At 36.8% G+C, this 20,302-nt stretch overlaps 2 pseudogenes; both read right to left on the bottom strand.

Moving 5' to 3' along the window:
- Window positions 1-4,343: 4,343 nt before the first annotated feature.
- LOC113112175 (polycystin-1-like) lies at window positions 4,344-7,220 on the bottom strand (annotated as a pseudogene).
- Window positions 7,221-8,258: 1,038 nt separating this feature from the next.
- LOC113112176 (polycystin-1-like) lies at window positions 8,259-15,207 on the bottom strand (annotated as a pseudogene).
- Between the last annotated feature and the right edge of the window lie 5,095 nt (window positions 15,208-20,302).

Raw genomic sequence — 20,302 nt, forward strand, 5'->3', positions numbered from 1 at the left:
AACACATTGGCTGCTTATTAGTACTTATAAAGCACATATTCTGCATGACCATAGTCTATATTCCTACTCTTATCCAATATCTAAACGTAACAACTACCTAACTAACTAATAATAAGCAGCAAATTAGCAGTTTATTTTGAGGCAAAAGTCATAGTTTGTTAATAGCAAAAATAAATACAATAAAGTGTGACCATAAAATCTTAGCAACCCCAAACTTCTGAACTGTAGTGCAAGTTAGAAGTCAAAATATGATATCTACAGTATGGTTTCAGAAGGGATTGTGTAGATTGACATATATATACCTTGCTCTTGGTGTTTTGGAATAAAAATCTGAGAATTATTTGGAAAGGAAACATCAAAGATGCAACTGTTATTCCACCCAATACATTCTCTGGATTTATCACCATCTGGGTAGAGACTGGACTGCTGAGTTCAGAACAGTAACAAATGTGAAGAATAACCCATTTGTTTTGAGAGGAATGAGAGGAAATTCATTCGTTTGTTCAGTGATGAATATTATTCTCCTGTGCCATTAATCAGTAACAAAGACTTCTGCAGCTCGGAGAAAAACAGAAATTGCTCTGTTTTACAAGATGTAATTACTTTGTTTTACGAGATGTAATTACCTGCACCTACATTGTAAGCTATACAAGCTCAATCTGTTATCCATGGCCTTTGAAGGTCAAGTCTATTACCTGCTGCCCTTTCTGCCCACTGCTCCATACCAAATTGCCCCAGCTGCCAGATAGAGATGTAATAAGAGGGTGCAGCAGGTGACCCTCTGGGTTCAGCTAAAGTGGCTGTGGGCCAGCCGTTCCAATAACGAAATCCACAGATGGTGCTCTTGAAGGCCAAATAGCAACTGGGAATGTAGGACCCTCTTAAATGGCTGCAGCTTTTGAGGACCTAAGGGGATCACAAGGTTATGAAAAGCAAATATGATTTACGCTGTACAGCATGTGTATATTTACAAGATGCTAAAATAACTTTCTCCACCCTTTCAGAGTTCTTCTGATTCTCCACAAGTAGCCAGTCTTCCACCAAGAAGAAGAACATGTTGTCTGTTTGTATGTCCCAGACTATCACATGTTTTAGGAACCAGGATGGGTCAAGGCCTGGAAAACACATTTACATTTAGTCATTTTGCAGACGCTTTTATCCAAAGGGACTTACAATTGGGAGATACATAAGCGATTCTTCTTAAAGAGGCCAACAAACACAGGACGTGCTTGTAATAGCAAGTTTTAGAAATTGTTCAAATAAATACAAGCTAAAGAGAGAAGGAATAAATAAAGAGAAAGATGTTTAGCATCCATGGTATGAAAATCATCACTGCGTCTGCGGGACGCTGCCGAAGTGAACGCATCTTCAGAGAGTTGTGAGCGAGAGCGCAAAGCACAATTCTATAATAAGGGGGTTATTATAGAAACCCCCTTGACCTCACTAATTTTCAAAACCTGGCTATGGCCATGGATGGTACCATGAGGCATCGCTCACTAGTGGATCTTAGACTTCTGGTGGGGATGTAGATTCATAATAGCAAGTGGAAGTAGGCGGCTGCGGAGCCTGTGGCTGTTCTAGATGCAAGCATCAATGTCTTTAACTTGATGTGAGCCGCAACTGGAAGCCAGTGCAAGGAGATTAAAAGGGGTGTAACATGGGCTCTTTGGGGCTCATTGAAGACCAGTCGTGCTGCTGCATTCTGAATCATTTGTAGAGGTTTGATTGTGCTTGATGGAAGTCCAGAAGTGCATTGCAGTAGTCCAGCCTAGAAATGACAAGGGCCTGGACAAGAAGTTGAGCAGCATGCTCTGATAGAAAGGGCCTGATCTTTCTGATGTTGTGGAATGCAAACCTGCAAGATTGAGCAGTCTTTGCAATGTGGTCTTTGAAGGACAGCTGGTCATCAAAGGTTACACCAAGATTTCTTACCAAATTTGATGGGGTAATTGTAGAAGAACTTAGCTGAATGGTGAAATCATGCTGTAGAGATGGAGTAGCAGGGAAGACCAGAAGCTCAGTCTTTGCCAGGTTGAGATGTAGGTGATATTTTTCCTCCATGCCAAGATGTCCACCAGACAGCCTGAGATCCATGCAGCTACTGTTGGATCATCTGGTTGAAATGAAAGATAGAGCTGTGTGTCATCAGCATAGCAAAGGTAGGAGAAGCCATGTATGATAGGAACCAGTGATGTCATGCATATGGAGAAGAGGAGGTGTCCAAGAACTGATCCCTGAGGAACCCCAGTGACAAGTTGCTGTGCTTTGGATACCTCCCCTTCCCAAGCCACCTTGAAAGACCTATCAGTGAGATAGGAGCACTTGTTTGCGAGGATTTGTTATTGTAGAAAGAAGAAAGGAAGCTATTCACAGCCACTGATCTGTGTTGTCATGCCAGATGTCTATTTTTTAGATCTCTCCTAGATTGGCATCTGTTTCAAGTTGGAAGTCATCCAGGCTATTCCTCTGGAAAGCTCTTTTTCTTTGAAGGTGACGTGAGCCACTTTTAATCAGGCCATACAGGGTAATGCCAACATCTGCAGTGGTACCTGGTGAATTTGGATGTTTTATAATTTGAAAACATCTTGTTTGCTGAGTTTTATGAGGTTGATGAATGTTTTAGCATGTAAATTAAAGGCTATATTTACCAGATCCTCTTTTCCAGCCTGTTTTGATTGATTGATTAATTGATTGACTGATTTATTTATATTGAAAGAAGTCTCTTATACTCTCCGGGCTGCATTTGTATGATCAAAATGACAGTAAAGATAGTAACATTGTGAAATATTATTATAATTTAAAGTAACGTTTTTCTATTTTAATATATCGTGAAAAGTACTTTTTCAGCACTGACATCCACTGACCATTACAATATTTTCATTATATAAATTAAATTAAATATTTATTATATAATGTAGTATACACTACCTTTACATTTTTTTAAGGAACAGTAGTGTTCCCTTTAAAGGAATAGTTCACCCCAAAATGAAAATTCTGTACACATTCTCATATTGTTCCAAACCTGTAAGACCTTTGTTCATCTTCAGAACACAAATTAAGATATTTTTTTTATTAAATCAGAGGACTTTCTGTGAGTAACTGACATGTTCAAGTCCCAGAAATGTAGGAAGGACATTACAATACAGTACAAAACACAGACTTTCTACATTATTTAATGCTAACACATTATGTATTTTTCTCTAAATTCATTTATTACTAACACTGAGACCAACTTACCATTACAATAATTTCAAATAAAAAATTTATTTGATCCAAATAACAGTAATAGTGTGCAATATTATTACATTTACATTACCAATTTTCTATTTTTAATATCTTTCAAAATGTAATTTATTCACGTGATGGCAAAGCTGAATTTCTAGCCATCACTCCAGTCTTCAGTGTCACATGATACTTCAGAAGTCATTCTAATATGCTGATTTGGTGATCTTATTATTTTACAGTGTAGAAAACATAACATACTGTTTTAATTTATTGTGGAAATCATTATACATTTTTTTTGCAGGATTCTTTTGATGAATAAAAATAGAAAGATCAAAATATCTTTATCTTTTGTAAAATTATAAATGTATTTACTGCTATTTTTGATGATTTTTAATGCATCCTTCTTAAACAGAAGTATTGTTTTGTTATTATACTCTTAATAATATAATATAATAATGAACACTACATTAACAGTTTACTTTATCATATCATATCATATCATATCATATCATATCATATTATATTGAAAACTAATAAGATAAAATGGCTGGTCTCCATAGTAACATATTATTTTCCATCTCTTTTACTTTTTTTGTGCGAAGTAAATTGTATCGCAGTGTCTAGCGTCAGGTTGGCAATAGAAATTTGCTGCCCCTGTGGTGTAACAAACTCCATAGCTGCGAGCGTGGTTGATATGGGAGGCTCTGCAGCTGGACTGAATGGGTTTTCTTCACCCTCCATTTGCAGAAGGATCTGCAGGACCATTTTTTCTTTCCTCCTTTAGTTGAGAGCTCAGTGCTGATGGGACGTGAAACTGGCAGTGACTAAGGGGCTCTGTGCACAGGAGGTCTTTAGTATAGGGTCGCCCCATACACCCACCATAGTGATCTTTGGAACAGCAAGGGAATGAGCTTCTCCTCCACTCATCTGCAACAGCATTAATGAACACATGAGCTCAAAAATCTGGCCTAGTGCTGATACAGCTGTCTCTGATGTATCCAGACGCTTGAGGCCTGAATTGTTCCTCTGCCTCTGATCAGCAGTCAGTGTGCTGCCTGCAGTGAAAACGGAAGGACGGCTAAGCCATGGTTGATTTACAACTTCAGAGCGAACCTCTATTATCCTGCTGAATATAAATTCTGCTGAATGTAGTTACTTAAAACAGCCAAAATGTTCCAGCCGGTGTCTGTGGGGTTGATGTCTCCCTGTCCTGTTTGTTCTCTTATCACTTTGATCATCTTCTCTGTGACTTTCAGCACCTTTGCAAGGCAGCCGCTGCACTGCACTTCAGAGGGAACCACCTGCAGGCAAGAAAATACATTTTACAGTACATCATTTGCATTTGTTATATCACATTTGACAATAATTTGTTCCTGGGTAGCACTCCTCATTATGCACAGCATGCAATCTGTATTCAGTGACAGGTCTCTGCTTCTCATATCACATTGTGCTAGATCTCTAAAACGCTGACATGCTTTGTGTCAAGCTATGATTAATTTAATAGTTGGAAGTCTTTCTGTGGACTGGGCCAAAGCTGAGCTGATCAGAGCCGCTTTCTGGAAGGAGACCAGCAGAGAGACCAGAGCATGAATGATATGTCCATGTGTCTGAATCTTGTCCTCCTTCTTTTTAACATTTATGGACGATAGCTGTGGAAGTGGTGGATTTTGATTTGAGAGAAAAAAAAAAAAATCTGAATTCGCCCCAAAATTCAGTAATCATTTACTCATTACGCATTCTGATCCTGTATGACTTTCTTTCACAAAAGAAGATATTTTTGCATTTCGGAAAACAAACAACAAAACATTGACCCCAGTGACATTTAAAAAAAAAAGTTCTTCTTTTGTGTTTCACAGAAGAAAAATTTTTCAGTTACGGATGTACCCAGAACAGCGAGGCAGAGATCGGCAGAGAGACTGAATCTTGTCTGAATCTTGTTCTCCATCATTTGAGCATTTATGGATGCTAGCTGTGGAAGTGGTGGAAATTTTGATTTGAGAAAAAAAAAAAGAGTGCGAGTAAATGATGACAAATTTTTAATTTTGGGGTAAATCTTTTTAAGAACTTGGCCCCATTTTAGTTCATGATTTGGAATTGAATTAAATCAGCTACACTCCACAGGAAGTTGAACTGGAACTGTAGGAGGTGCAATGTACTAAATTAGATTTCAGAGAATTTCAACAGATAATGGCATTGTGGGAAAATAAAGTGTTCCTGCAGCTTGGTCCATATACAGTACATACTGTATCTTATCTATATGCATGAATAAAAACGTCACCAGAAGTGACATATCATACAGATGTATCTGGTAGTGAAATTATGTTTGATGATGAAATGATGTTTGAACATCCAGTGATTAAAGGCTGTGTTCCCCTCATAGACTGTATACAAACAGGTTCCCCTCCATTTAACATTATCATGTTGCTGATTTCTTCTGAGTGTGATTCTGACCCCTCCCCCTCTCCGCCGGAAAAACTTGAAGAATCACAAACGTATATAAGCAGAAGGTTTATTAGGAAAAAATATAACTGTAAAAAAAAAAAAAGAAACTTAGAAAAATCAATGAATTGTAAACGACTTATTAACATTGTGTTAATAATATGTAATCATGTAATCCATAAAAAAGTAACTGTAGTCTGTTTACGAGTAGTTTACTCTAATTAAAAGTACTTGAGTTTTGGAATCTGATTACGTGATCCAGATTACATGTAATCCGTTACTACCCAGCTCTGTATATATATATATATATATATATATATATATATATATATATATATCTTATGTTATATAATATTTGTCCTTAATATAATAACACTTATATGCATTTATATATACATAATACATATACTGTACACAGTACACACATATATATTTTTAATAAGATTAATCACGATTAATCATTTTGCAGCCCTACAAATTAAACATCTGGTTTCCTAGCACAAATAAAAATCACAACTGACTTGGAATTTAAAAAGCATTCTCATTGAAGTTATGAATGAATTATGAACATTTCATGCGAGTAAGTGTCCATTTTATCCATCCAGTATAATAGTCTTTTTAATTAGAAAGGTACAGCGTACAGCCCCTTAAACAGACAACTGGTTTGTCAGGGCTATCTCATTTACCTGGTTAAGTTGGCTGCTCAGGGAAATGCCTGAGAGGGTTGCCTTGTTGGTGCAAGACCCATAACTCTGATTGGCTGTTATTCCTCAACCACTCCGTTGTGCATTGGTCACTCAGCAGCACTGTCAGTTTCCTGCAGAATATATAAATTGTAATTTTAGAGCTGTGGTGTGTAGTCAAATTTCATTTGATTACACAATTGGCAAGCAGCTGAATGACTAACTTTCTCGCTGCAATGGCTGATGCCCCCATACTGTCTTCTACCAGTGCCGGCACATGAATAACAGTTATGTTTTCCGCTGTGCTCACACTACGCAGTAGCACCAGGTTGCTGAACGTCCTCTGAGTGCCTCTGTAAAGGGTAATCAAAGGACATAATGGTCCAAAATCTTCACACTGTGCCACCTGCAGTGAAAATATCAGCTGGGCTGAGTCACCGTCATCATCCATCCACCCTGCCATTGAGGAAAAAATAGCAAAGAATGCATCAATCCGCAAAGCCATTATTTGGGTGAGAAATAAGAGGAGAAGAGAAATGACACTACCTGAGCAACTGCAAGAGACCATGGTTTCCAGGAAATGAAGCGATTCATCTGTGACAGAGTGCAAAACCCCCCATAGGGAGGATGGTTGGGGACTAAGGTGATGCTTGCTGACCCCCAAAGCCCATAGGCTGGTTCAGACACATTGAGAGTAAAGGTGTATTTCTGGCCCTCCATTAGCACCCCTGGTTTAATAACTATTTCTCTCCAGAGACTTCCTGTCAAGGTAGTGACCTCGCTCAGTGTTAGAGCTTCACCTTTCTGATTCTCTGCAGTCCACCTGTACTGTAGTTGAAGTGTTGAAGTTCTAAAACAATATAATTTTGGTTTGTGTGTATGATAGAGAGAGAGAGAGAGAGAGAGATAGAGAGAGAGAGAGAAACTTATAACAGGCATATGAAGTTATTTTAAGAGATATTATCAACTGAATACCTGTACAGTGTCTTGACATGAAGAACAATGACCAGCCAATGTATCGTCATGGCCATGACTCGCATGGAATGACAGCAGGGAATAACATGAGACACACTTTACAGTCACAGGTAGCAATGTGTTTTTATACGCTGTAACCTGCAAGAATAATAATAATAATAAAAGAGTTAAAGACATTAGAGGAACATAGCTTTCTCCTATCTGCTGATGTATTTTCTTTTGAAAAAGGAAAGGAATGTATTGAAGAGCTTCTCCTTTATATATATATATATATATATATATATATATATATATATATATATATATATATATATATATATATATATATATATAAAAACACTAAAAAGTTCCATCTCTGACAAGCTTAAACTGATAGTTAACAAAAAATAGAAAATCCTTTAATCATTCTCTCATGTCATTCCAAAAAAAAAAAAAAAAAAAAAAAAAAATAGGACTTCCACTTCATCTTGGAAACTATTTATACATATATATATATACTATAAAATATATTTTAATCCATATTTTTTAGATATCGATGTGCTTACCGTGTGTCGATCAATCTTTATACATGAATCAAAGCCAAGATTAAATTGATTTATCATATAAAACAATCATGTCTTTTCAGAAGTTATGGATTAAACCACTAAAATCATGATTCATTTTACAATGTCTTTTTTGATTGAGTAGAGTTTCAATTGATGGACAAAAATTATGAGGGAATATCAAAAATATTGTGTGTGTGTGTGTGTATTCCAAAGATGAACTAAAGTCTTATGCATTTTGAATGACAAGAGACTAAATGGTTTTCATTTTCATTTTCGGATGAACTATCCCTTTAAAAGAATGTCCCTTTAGAATGAAGATTTCCGTGAACATAATTTTAAGTAAAATGTTCTCAGACATTATAAAGTATTGGACAGTATTTCTGTATGGGCTGGAATGAACTGTAATTTTTCTTTATTCTATGGATAGAATTTGTGAAGAGGTTTTCAAGAATGTTTTTATTGCTCTGGTCTATAAAATAAAAGGACAGTGGGGTCCAAAACAACATTAGACCCCAGTTTTTGAAATGTATGAGGAATTGGCTTAGCCAAATAGTGTGAGGAAATTATGAAAATGTAAATGACAAATACTGTATGTTCATGTTGTGGAGAGCAAGGTGAAGTAAAATAAGTTAACACGTACTGACTGTGATATAGACACAGGTAGAAACTTGTTGTTGTTGAAAGCTGTTAGTTTTACAACAAACTTGCCAGTTACAATATATTTGTGGACTTGTCTACTGGATTCTGTAACCAGGACTCCTTCACTGCCATCATCAAAATCCCTCCATCTTTGATAGGTACAAATGTGATAGGATAATCAATAAAAGCTCCATCGTGGGTAGTAAATAGGTTCACTTTCTTCACATGCTTCTGTATTGTTGCTGTACTGGTCAGGGTCTGTGAAAAGAAGCCATTATCAACTTCCACTGTAACAGACAGAGATCCATTAGTGAAAGTGAACATTTTGCACAATTTCCCAAGAGGACTGGGCTCCATTTAATAGGAAAGTCCAGTGGTAATTGGCTTGTGAGCCACTGGATGCTTGAAAACGTGTTTTTTTTTTTTTTTTTTTTTTTTAAATGGCTTTAGGACAGCAGAGCAACATCCGATCAAACACAGACGTTTAATTCTTTCCACAATTCTGACAATTACTGTTGCACTTTGATAACTGGCATGATTTGTTGCTGTTGCTCTTAAAAAGATGGTTTCCAACTGAAAGAGTGAAGGTGGTAAAATTCTGCCAAATTTCCACTGAATAACTTGCATTAATAAACTCAAAAAGAAAAGGAAACTTCACTTCCTTGGGAGATGATGGTGTGAAAGTAACTGGATTGTCTTCACATACAACATCACTGCTAGTCGTAAGTAAAAGTCCCTTGATGGCATCCTGAACTGTAACGGTATATGAAACAGTTTGCCAGCTAATGCCATATGAGGCATTAAGTGTGATACAGTGATCTGCAACATCCGTAAAAGAATATCTAACAGTTTGATTGTATGCAAGAACCATATCAGTGTTATTGTGAAACATCAAAACCCATTCCCAAATGAGGACATTTTCTATTCCTGTAGAGCCATGGACCAACAGGAGGCTATTTGATTTTACAAAAGGTGTACTGAATTGTCCATTTATTGGAAATTTAACTTTAGAGATGTTCTCCTGAATTGTTAGTAGCTTGGTTGCATCATCAGCCCAAAATACATTTAAGACTGATACCCTGATCTTGACCGCAGATAACTTTAAAAACTTGCAGAACAAAGGGCACATCTAATATTGCAGGACTGCTCTCAAAATCCAAGAATCATGAGTACAGAAGGTCTGTTCCAGATGACACACTCACAGATATCCTCACTGGCTTTCCTTCGGCTACAGTATTCACTGGTGATGAAATACTCAGACCAGACACAAGCCCTACTTTTCTCAGTGAAAGGTCAGTATCTACTGATCCAAGAAAATAGGATACTACCAGCTTGATGTGTATGTCACCAGGGCTGTCAGTAAAAAGTGGAAATAGTTTGCTATCACTTGCCATTCTTTGGTTTGCAGTCCACATGTCAAGTTAGAACCACATGTCAAGAGCATGGTCAAGACCATGGTCTGATTTGTCAGAAAATGTCTTGTAGACTTTAGCATTTGAGATTGAGTTTCTACTGTATTTTCTTTAAAACTCCAGTGCATTATGGATTCTACTCGACTCGATTAGATTTTTGCTGTGACTTTCATCTGAAACACCCCTGCTTTAGGAAACACATGCATGAACATGGACATCCCAGGCTTTGGAGGTGATGAAGGATACACAGTCCAATAAAACACCACATTTTAATTAACATCTGCCGGAACCATTATCAGTAACTTTTTCAGCCTCCACAAATGACTGACTGGTATTAACCATTAAGAATGACAGTGGTGCCTGCACCTCAATCTCTGTAGACCCAGAATCTGAATTTATCACATTGGATGCAGTGGCTGTTACATGAAACAGACCAGGAAAATAGAAAACTTGTGATTAATTCTGACCCTCCTTTTATAAACCATCACCAAAAGATTTGAAATTTTCCATCTCAAAAATATATCTAAATTACGGCCTATGCTGTCCATGTCAAATGCAGAAATGTTAATCCATGCATTTATGACCTCAAGGTTAGATTATTGTAATGCTTTATTGGGTGGTTGTTCTGCACGCTTAGCAAACAAACTACAGCTAATCCAAAATGCAGCAGCGAAAGTTCTTACTAGAACCAGGAAGTATGACCATATTAGCCCGGTCCTGTCAACACTGCATTGGCTCCCTATAAAACATTGTATAGATTTTAAAATATTGCTTATTACTTATAAAGCCTTGAATGGTTTAGCAACTCAGTATTTGAATGAGCTCCTGTTACATTATAATCCTCCATGTCCACTGCATTCTCAAAACTCAGGCAGTTTGATAATACCTAGCATATCAAAATCAACTGCGGGCGGCAGATCCTTTTCCTATTTAGCGCCTAAACTCTGGAATAACCTACCTAACATTGTTTGGGAGGCAGACACACTCTTGCAATTTAAATCTAGATTAAAAACCCATCTCTTTAACCTGGCTTACACATAACATACTAATACGCTTCTAATATCCAAATCCGTTAATTTTTAAGCTGCATTAATTAGGGTGTTATGAGAAGTGTTCCCGGTTCCGGTTTACCTATGTACTTGCTACATCATTAGAAGAATGGCATCTACGCTAATATTAGTCTGTTTCTCTCTTATTCCGAGGTCACCATAGCCACCAGATCTGTCTGTATCCAGATCAGAGGGTCACTGCAGTCACCCGGATCCAGTACGTATCCAGACCAGATGGTGGATCAGCACCTAGAAAAGACCTCTACAGCCCTGAAAGACAGCGGAGACCAGAACAACTAGAGCCCCAGATACAGATCCCCTGTAAAGACCTTGTCTCAGAGGACCACCAGGACAAAGACCACAAGAAACAGATGATTCTTCTGCCCAATCTGACTTTGCTGCAGCCTGGAATTGAACTACTGGTTTCGTCTGGTCAGAGGAGAACTGGCCCCCAACTGAGCCTGGTTTCTCCTAAGATTTTTTTCTCCATTCTGTCACTGATGGAGTTTCGGTTCCTTGCCACTGTCGCCTCTGGCTTGCTTAGTTGGGGTCACTTCATTTACAGCGATATCGTTGACTTGATTGCAAATTATTGCACAGACACGATTTAAACTGAACTGAGATGACATCACTGAATTCAGTGATGAACTGCCTTTACCTGTCATTTTGCATTATTGACACACTGTTTTCCTAATTAATGTTATTTTGTTTAAATCTCTATATAAATAAAGGTGACTTGACTTGACCAAAATCCCACAAAAAAAAGCTACTTTACCAGGAAGCTCAGCCCAAAAGTAATATATCTGATTCACAGTCATTGCATCATGCTTACCCTCATATTTTATGGGTAGGTTAGATACAGACCTTTAAACTGTAATGGTTGATTGAGCTGTTCCACTGCTGACTTTGTCACGGACCTGCACGGAAACCCTCCTCTTGAAAAACAAAGCAATGGAGTGACAGGCCTTTGGATGGGACTAAATCATTAGAAATATTGTTGTACTACCAAAACAGATAATCTGTTACTTTGGACAGCACAAAAACTTCAAAGCATATTTACTCATTCACAGCTACAGCACTCTTGGCTGAATGCAGAGTAACATCTGTTATTTGAGTCTCAACACATATGCTGGTTTCATAATGGGCCGAGGCCACCAAGCTATGAACATTTACACCAACTGAGTAAGTTTCTGAATTTAGAAAAGCATGAGTGATAGTTGTAGCTCCTTAAATGGCAAAAACGTTGTGTGCCATCTCCAAAATCCCAGGGAGAAAGTAAAAAATGGAACATATCCTTTGACCAGCACCTCAGAATTTACTTACAATGCAGTCTGTTAAAGGCATACTGAGTTTTTTGCACTGTTAAAGAGTTGGATTCCCATGCTAAACATGGACAAAGTTTAAAAAATTAAGTTGTACGTTTGAAGGAGTATTTCTGTTCCAAAAATACTACTTCCGGTTTGTCACAAGTTTCGGAAAGTTTTTTTCGAGTATGGCTCTGTGTGACATTAGATGGAGCGGAATTTCCTTATATGGGTCCTAAGGGCACGTCTGCTGGAAGAGCACGCGCTCCCGTATAGCAGAGCACTGAGAGCAGACACATTCACTGATCAGAGCGAGAGCGTCGCGAAATGTCACAAAAGGAGTGTGTTTTTGGTTGCCAGGGCAAGACAACCCTGCACAGATTACCAAAAAAAAAACAGCATTAAGAGACCAATGGATGGAGTTTATTTTTACAGAGCATCAACGGAGTTGTGCAAGTGTTTGTGTTTGTTCCCTGCATTTCAAAGATGCTTGTTTTACAAACAAGGCCCAGTTTGACGCCGGATTTGCACATCGTTTATTTCTTAAGGATAATGCAGTCCCAACGAAAAAGTGTCACGATCGTGTGTTGGAACCGCATGCGGTGAGTAAAACTGCTTCAAATATCTCTCTGTTGTTAACTTAGCTATCGGCGCGTAATGTTAAGCACATCAAGTAAACAACATGCGATGTTGTCATCAAACTGCACTTTCCACATGTACAGCTTAAAAAAAAAAAAAAAAGACGACAAAGTGGAACTTAGTCATTTTCCAAAACCGCTAAGCAAATATATACATTTTCACTACATACCACATAGAGATGTCATTGCTGATGCTGCTCTTGTTAAATTTCAGCCTTTTTCCGGAAAAAATCGGTACAGACTATCTTTCCCTTATGAATATAATAAAACTAAAGACTTTCTGGATTTATGAAGGATGCAGTAATACTCTATAGGTACTCGAGATTAACAGGATATTGAGTGAAAACGAGCATTTCACCCCCCCTTTAATGATAATTTGACTCATTAGCAAACAACAATTTTCCACCCTAACAAACCAGTGTTCTTTATTTAAAGCTTGACAGACTTATAAATGTGAGAGGCTGAGCTCTCGCTGTGATCTTTAAATACTAAACCATCTCCAAAGTCAAAGGTCCATTTTAGACCAGTGCTTAAAGAGTTCAAAGGTGCAGTTCAGTTCAATGAAGCTGAAGCTGTTGTATTATAGATGGAGACCTGAGACAGCATCAAATACTTCCACTGCTGTAGAGTTAGTCAAGACTGACAGGGAGCTGTTGGCTCATACAGTGATATCGTATGTGCCGGGTCTTTTAAAAGCATGCCTGACTTGTCTTGACTGTAATATTCCTTCACTTGGTCAGAGTCACCACCAAAATTCCATGAATAAAGCACTCTGTATGAAGAAGGCCATAGTGATACCTCAAAGAGGATGGTGTGATTGACTTGTCATACAATAGGAGACAATGACACCAACAGTCTTGATATTGGAGTCCTTAATTTAACAGTTGCAAATGTTTCAATTTGGTTATATTGCTTCTAAAGCCTTGATTTTCAGCGTGTAGTCACCTTAAAAAAAAATTATTCGAAATGTGGAGGAAAAATAAACCTGGATTTGTTTTTTTAAGTTCTATTAATGTAATAAACTTTAAATGAGGACTAGAATACACATTTAACAAATATTACATAATTATCATTTAATAATATTTAATTTAATAATTAAATAATCCAAAAAAAGTATAATATAAATATTTGTATAAATAATAATGAAATAAATATAAATAAATGTGTAATTACAATTATTCATAGTACCTGGAAAAGAAAATGTAAGATGGATGGACTCTTGCGGATAAACATATTTGGCGCTTTGGTGAAGATAGCCTTTTTTCATCTCTAAAGGAGCAGAAAGTAGGTGATTGACAGATGCTGTATTATCACCAAAATCCCATCTGGAGAGATAAATAATTTCATAATATAGCATGATGGAGTATTACACATTCAGAAGAGGTCAACCTTAATTTCATCAATTTAACTCAGTCAAAATTCAGAGACATTAACCTCATTGTAACGCCTATAGAGATGTCAGCTTTTACTCAAATCGTGTGGAGAGTTGAGGTGTTTACAGCAATGGCCTCTGGCTTGGAAATCACTGCTAGGTCAGCTAATGGGGTCGTTACATCAGCTGTGAGCTTCACCTCAATTAACTGAGAGCTCACAGGGTCATTTGCCATTACCTAGAGCAGAGAAAGCAGTAAAGATTTGCAGAAATTATAAACATGAAATCAGTCATAACAAAACCTGCAGTTATGATTCTTAATTACTGGGGCATGACTTCAAAATGGTCCACAGGGTGGCAGGAAAACAACAATGTTAAATGCAAATAATAAAATGCAGTTAATATATTAAATAAATAATCCTGCATTGCATAAGCAATCCTGCAAGTCGATTAACAAAATAAATAGCTTTTTAGAAGGAGAGAAATGCTTTACGTATATTTTGTTGTTGACACCAAAGGGTGTGCATCCAAAATATAAAAATGGATTGTGCCACTATCAAACATAATTTTAGGGGTTGAGTTTTTGAGCCCAATGTAATTCAACATTTAGGAACTAAACAGTCAAAGTAATGTTGATAGTTTGGCACTTTAAGAAAATATTTTTTTCATTTAATAGTAACTTCAATTTGTATTCATACATTTGTTTAATAAATGTCAAATTTATTGTCCCGCTGTAGAGTTTCCTGTGTGTGGAAACTGGACCAGGTCATCAATAACCCAATTAAACTTCACTGAGGGTCTGTGACTACTGAAGCTGTAAACAATTGTAGAAACAACAACAACAACAACAACAGAGTAAGCACCTTATTTAAAGTCTAGTTATGGCATTCTAAAAACCTTTTCTTCAAATACCATGTAAATACCATTAGCATATCAAATTCTAAAAGGTTACTGGTGAACTTTTAAGGTAATATTTTCTTTCCCGATGACAAGCATAAGAAATTCATACCTGAGGAAACTCTGGCTCTAGGAAGAGTTGGTGCCAGGAACACAATGTAAAAATTTGGCTGAACTTCTAGGGTGTTGCAATGCCAGAATGTCATCAGGATACACAGTGATATGTTTGTCTTGTACTATAACCTTCACAAACACTAAAATAAGTGTATTTGATTTAAACTTTCTTGTATCATTTAAAATAATAGCTGAGAAATATGCTCTGTTCCAAAAAAAAAAAAAAGGAATTTGCATAATCATTTGAACACAATTAAATAAGTTACAAAGACCATGATTTCTTGAAATGTAACTTTTTTATATTCAGGGTTCTCTGATTGATTGATTAATTAATTGGTTAATTGTCACCCTGGTGTTTTAGGAATCCAATCAAACTGAATAGAATAACAGGCCTAACAATTATGCCTTAAATTTCTAAATGTTTACACCCTTAAGCTTTAAACGTTTCAAAGTCTCAAGCTTTTATTTTGGAGGAATTCTGGTGAAAACATCATAAACTTGTGTCCACACAATTTTAGTAATTATTTTAACCTTACATTTTAAAATCAGACATTGCATTACCATGTAAATGGTACATCAAAATCATGTTACAAAATGTTTTCAGTCATGAATTATAAAAATTGAGGTTGGTATCATGCACATTCAAGTCTATCTTCAAAAACGTGAGTGACAGTTAACAGGTTAAAATCTACTGAGTTCTCAAACTGCCTTTAAACTAATTTAAACGTAAAGAAAGAGATGCTGCTTGAACCGAGTTGCTCTGAGAGGTTGAAAACACCAGATCATGAGCTGCTCGTGTATAAATGGACACAGTGTAGCTCTTTACTATGCAACCGACCCTTCACAATGATCTGCCTCCATTCATTACTGTTGCTATGTCCGACAAGCCATGGTGCTCTCACACCACACATCATGTTCTAACACAGTGAAAAATACATTGCGAAGCAATGAGGAAATTGACAATGTACCGACAGACAAGACAGAACAGATCATTTTTGGTGCGGAACAAAGTAAATAAATACCATTTCGTGGCTCTTTAATGTGTCGTGACAGATCACTGTAGCACCTCAGTTCGAACGGCACATGAACTGATCGTCTTCTAACATCACAATGTATTTTATTTCATTTTAGGAAAGATGTCAGTATGCATATATTTTTATGTGTGTTTAAGTCCACCAAAGTTAATCTACTCCCCTGTCTGATTTGTTTGTTTATTTTTTATAATATATATTGTATAATTTTGTTTATTGGATTATTTTACTTTGTGGACATGTTAAAATAATATATAGGTTAAAATTATAAAATAATAATTATAAATTAGTTATTAATTAATGGAGAGAAATTTATATAAATGCTTTCTTTTTTTGACCTACTTATGCTTATTAGGTTTTGGAACAGTGGCAACAAGTCAAGTGTTGCCCCCTAGGTGTGTGTGTTCAGTGCTCAGGGTCAGTGATATGTCTGCCATCAAGTGGAAGAACGGTGGCGTCGCAGGGTAGTGGGGAAGCAGGGGGAATACATTTCCCCCATTAAAGGAGTGGTAAGGGCTGCACAGACTGCTGAAGAGTAGACAGGTCTCGAGCAGGTGACACCAGTACAAGAGAACAGAGCTGAAAGAGTTCAATAGAGAACTACAATCTGAAAGAAAAGATGTTTTTTTTTAAGTTGTACTTCTTGAACTTATTATTTGACATACTGTTAACAATATGTTTCTCATCAGTGCTTAATTTACTCACCAGGTGGTACTAGGTGATGACTTGGGCTGCAGTATGGCCGTAAGATTTGCAGTCTAGGAAAGGTCAGTTTATCCCCGGACTGTCACCAAATCCAAAGACAGGACTCGACCCTCATTAATGAACCAAAGACCTGGGAACAACATAATCTGTGCATATGCACACACATCCAAAAGACATCTATAAAATGAACATCTATGTGTGTGTGTTATATTACCTACATTCAGAGGTGTACCTACATGAAGTGGGGTCCCCAGGCAAAATTAACTATTGTGGCCCTTCTAATACACACACACACACACACACACACACACACACACACACATATATATATATATATATATATATATATATATATATATATATATATATATATATATATATATATATATATATTTTTTTTTTTTTTTTTTTTTTTTTTTTTTTTTTTTTTTTTGTCAATGTATCTTTGTTACCTAGTGATAGAATTATACAACATTTGAAATGTGGACAAAACACATGTAACAGTATATAATGGACAAAACAGGACACACGCTCTCTCTCACTCGGATGTGCACGCTCAAACCTGTGCACTCAAGTCTATAAAATTAATGTTGCACTTTCTTTGCATGGATATTTGGGCGGTGTTATGCAAATCTTCCCACATCATGACTTAGACTTAGATGTTAGAGCGAGTTTATTATTTTATTATTATTATTATTATTATTATTTAGTTTCGGTTCATTTTCTAGATTTAACATTAAAACATTGTTATATGATTTAGGCAAGTCGTGATGATTTGAGAAGGTTAAATTGATCAAACATAGGCTCACTGTCTGCCACTGGCTGCTTGGTCTTTAATTTAAAAAACAAAAACTTCTATTTAACGAACAAAAAATGCTCCAAACGTTTGTCAAAATTACCACGGGCCGGGTAGGGCCTGAGCAACTTCAGCTAGGGCCTAAATATGAGGCCCTTGCAGTGCTCTAGGATGGAGAGATGTCGCTGTGTGTTATAGCTGTTAATATTAACATTCCTGTTGGTTTAAATGGTCGCCAATCGGGGCCCCCTTAAAATGCAGGGCTCCAGGCATTTGCCTGCCTTGCCTGCTCCATTGCTTTTTTGTGCGAGGGTTAGGTTTAGGGTAAGGGGATAGAAAATGCAGTTTGTACAATAAAAAACTATTACGTCTATGGAATGTCCCCAAATAAAAATGGAAACCAGTGTGAGTGTGTGTGTGTGTGTGTATGTTTTAATGACTGTCAACAAAAATTGTTATAAAATTTTGTGACTTAGCAAAGTGATGACATGGGTTTAATGTATTTAAATATGTTAGTAGTAGAAGTAGTAGTAGTAGCCCTTTATTGTCACTAGTCACAAGTACCAGCGAAATTAGATATCTTGAAGTAGATATCTTCAATGTTCTCCACGGAAAGAGCCGCCAGACACACGGCCCGCCATCTCTCCCACACGGTCATCGTGTAGCCAGCTGCGAACGTTCCGGCAGGGCAGTCAGGTTCCCCCGAACCCATGCTTCTCATCGAGAAGATGGTGTCAATTGCGTTGAGAGACCAGTTGATCAAATCCATGTTTTCCAGTTTGGAGAGCAGTGCAGAGAGACTCTCTCAGAAGTACTAGACAATAGACAAGACGAGAGAGCAAGCAGGGAATTCAAGGGGAGGAGAGGGAGAGAAATGTGTCCGCCTTTGCTGAGAGCCAAGAAGAATGTTTCTTAATTTTCAGTTCTAATGTTTGTACATGCACACATACATTTCACACAATTCTTCTTTTACAATATTTTTGATTAAATAAATGCAGCCTTGGTTATCATAGAGCTAATCGATTAAAACCTTAAACCAACCTTAAACTTATTAAAAAGTATATTTAACAGTCTAACAGTTTAATAAAACTAGATGCAATAAAACTAAACTTCTTAAATATATAATTTTTCGCCTTAAACTGCAGATCCCTTGATAAACAATACCTCAACCATTTGTGGTCTTTGGTCTGGTGGAGAGGGTAGCAGTTGTATCTGGGACACTGTGTTTATGCCTGACATTCGTGGGACACGTGTCACCTAGCTCTTTAAAGAAAAAGTGAATGATGCTGCTGTCAGCTCTGATAAAGGATTTGAAAAATAGCTTGTTTTTACTGAATGTGAGCAGTAAAATGAAAATCGTAAAAAAAAAATAAAAAAAAAATGTATGATATGCTTTGTCACCCCCTAGCTGCTAAAATTAAGCGAAAAGCGAACTAGAGCACTCTTAATGCTACTTCTAGAAATAATAATATTGTATTATTAAATATATATTATGTGTAACATAATGCTGAACTCAGTGATTATAAATGATTAAAATACAAATTGTTTTTATTTATTTTTATATATATAAAAAATTAGTTACTGATGCTTGATTGAGAAAAAGGCTTTGTTTGAAGGTGTAGGTGATTATTTTATTATTATTTTCCCAGCATTTATGGTAAAGATCATTTGTATAATGTCATTTTATTTTATTTTCAGTGGGGTTAAAACAGTTTCATTGGCTTACCTGATATCTTTTTTTCACATTGTTAATTCATCCACTGTCCAGAGGCCAAAGCTATTGAAGTACACTCCTTCACCTCGCTGTATCTAAATCAACGAACGGACCTTGTGCCATTCCATTTCTCAAAAAGACCCCAACTGGAGCTTCTCTGGAATAAAACAAATAAAGTAAGAACAAACATAGCATCTAGAAGTTGCGATGTTTATACATTTCTTTTGGGGGAAAAAGGCAGTTTTGTCTGCAAACCATATAAAATCTTGTGATCTCTTACAGTTGAAATGAATTTTGTATGAAGGTCTGTACATTCACACCGTCCACCATAGCAAGGTCTCCTCTCTCTTCTGACTGACAGATGCCTTTTGCTTCTAGCCATGTCGACTTAAATGTGGGCATCCAGTAACAGAGCACAGAGCACCACCACGGTCAATTTTTGTGCCCTTTGGACAATCATATTTTAGTGGAAAGCATGAAATATTCCAAAATCATTGTGTTCATCAGCCTCCACAAATAGCAAACACAAGTCACGTAATGCAATGCTCAGTGATTGAAAATAATTAGCAAGAAAAATATCCATTACTGAGCAAGGCAGATAAAACATCTCACCGCTGAAGCAGCTTGTAAAAACACATTTAATCCAAATGAGAGGCAGGTGCACAATATTTGCCTTTTTATCTGATCCCCAGGTAGAGCATAATATATGTTACTAATAAAGAATCATCCATGAGAGAGACTACAAAAGGGTCCATTTCATGCTC

This window comes from Carassius auratus, chromosome 12, assembly GCF_003368295.1.
Source record: "Carassius auratus strain Wakin chromosome 12, ASM336829v1, whole genome shotgun sequence".
NCBI classification, from domain to species: Eukaryota; Metazoa; Chordata; class Actinopteri; order Cypriniformes; family Cyprinidae; genus Carassius; species Carassius auratus.